This window comes from Halyomorpha halys, unplaced genomic scaffold (genome assembly GCF_000696795.3).
Source record: "Halyomorpha halys isolate HHAL.00 unplaced genomic scaffold, Hhal_1.1 Scaffold253.1, whole genome shotgun sequence".
Lineage (NCBI taxonomy): Eukaryota > Metazoa > Arthropoda > Insecta > Hemiptera > Pentatomidae > Halyomorpha > Halyomorpha halys.
The window spans coordinates 190,773-192,344 of NW_027111492.1; positions in this window are offsets into that span (position 1 = coordinate 190,773).

Genomic DNA, 1,572 nt, shown 5'->3' on the forward strand with positions numbered 1-1,572 from the left:
AATGACTTCAACACAACTCAACCAATCTACACTAAACTTAGCAGTGATCTAGAAACTGCGCCAAAGGGTATAAACCAGGTCTTAATAAACTGATTAGAATCTGAGATATAAAATAAAACGTGAGAATTGTTTTCCCTAATTGAAACCTATATTTCGCCCTTATAAGGGCATTAAATCTACGTTTAGTTTACGTAGGCTGAAAAGCAGATATCCAGCTTTCCAACAGTTCTATTAACGTAGGAATTGAATACAATGTGGATAGCACAAGAGCCCAAGAGGAGAAAAAAGGCAGTTATCTCATCCCAATTTTTGATTACTTTAATGAAAACTAGGTATAATTACTCATCAAAACTAATGAGTCTGCCAAGTATAGGTAAGGGGAATAAAAAATAGCGGCTGTTTCAAAGCGATAAAAATACTAATTTTTCATTCCTATCTTTAAAAGTAGGAACACAAGAAAATCTAAGAGAACGTCATTTAAAGAAGAGTAAATTTGATAAAATATTAGCCCTAATAGAATTATTTACGTTAAATAGTTTTCGAGATATAGCTTTTTAAAAAGCAACATTTCATAAAAATGTTGTATGGGTACTAAAAGATCAGTAGTTAGTGAATTTATTTTGAAAAATTTATATCTCAAAAACCATTTGACGTACAGAGATACCCCTAGAAAGATAAGTGTTAAAACTACTTTATAGTAAGTTAAATTCCCTTTATTTTGAGTGTTGGCAGACATATGTGCGTCTTATGAATCTAGAGATATATTTTTTCAAAAACCCAACATTTTATACGAACAACTATAAATTAATTTTTTTTTAGTTTATTTTGTGAAATATCATAAAAACTACTACTTCTACAAAGATAAATATAACTACTATTTTGTAGTAAATTTAACCTGCTTTAATTTGAGCCCTAGCAGACATCTGTACGTCCTATGATTTCTGAAATGAAGTTTTTCATAAATCAAACTTATTGTCCGAACAACTATAAAACAATTTATTTTAGCAAATATCATAAAAACTACTATTCCTAGGAAGCCAAAGGTCATAAACTTCTTTATAGTCCATTAAGCTAGCTTTAATTTGAGTGTTTACGTCACATAGTTCCTGAGATATAGATTTCTCAAAATAAATTAACTAACTACTAATCTTTCAGTAGATTTTTAAGAAATTTTACTTATATCTCGAGAAATATTGGACGTAAATAGCTCTTTTAGAGCTAATACTTCAGAAAATTTACTCTTCTTTAAATAATGTTCTCTTAGATTTTCTAGTGTTGTTGGTAGTTTTTAAGATATAGAGCTCCGAATGAAAAAATAATGTTCTTTTAAGGTTTTGAAACAGCCGCCATTTTTATTCCCCCTAGCTATACTTGGCAGACTCATCAATTTTGACTAGTAATTATACATAGTGTTCATTAAATTAATCTAAAATTGGGGTGAGATAACTGCCTTTTTTTCTTCCCAGCTCTTGTACTAAAAGGAGTTATGAACAATTGACATCGGAGAAAAAATAAAATCCTCCGAAGAATTTGAAGTGTTAAAAATGTCTAATTTTTTATTTCTTTAAAAAA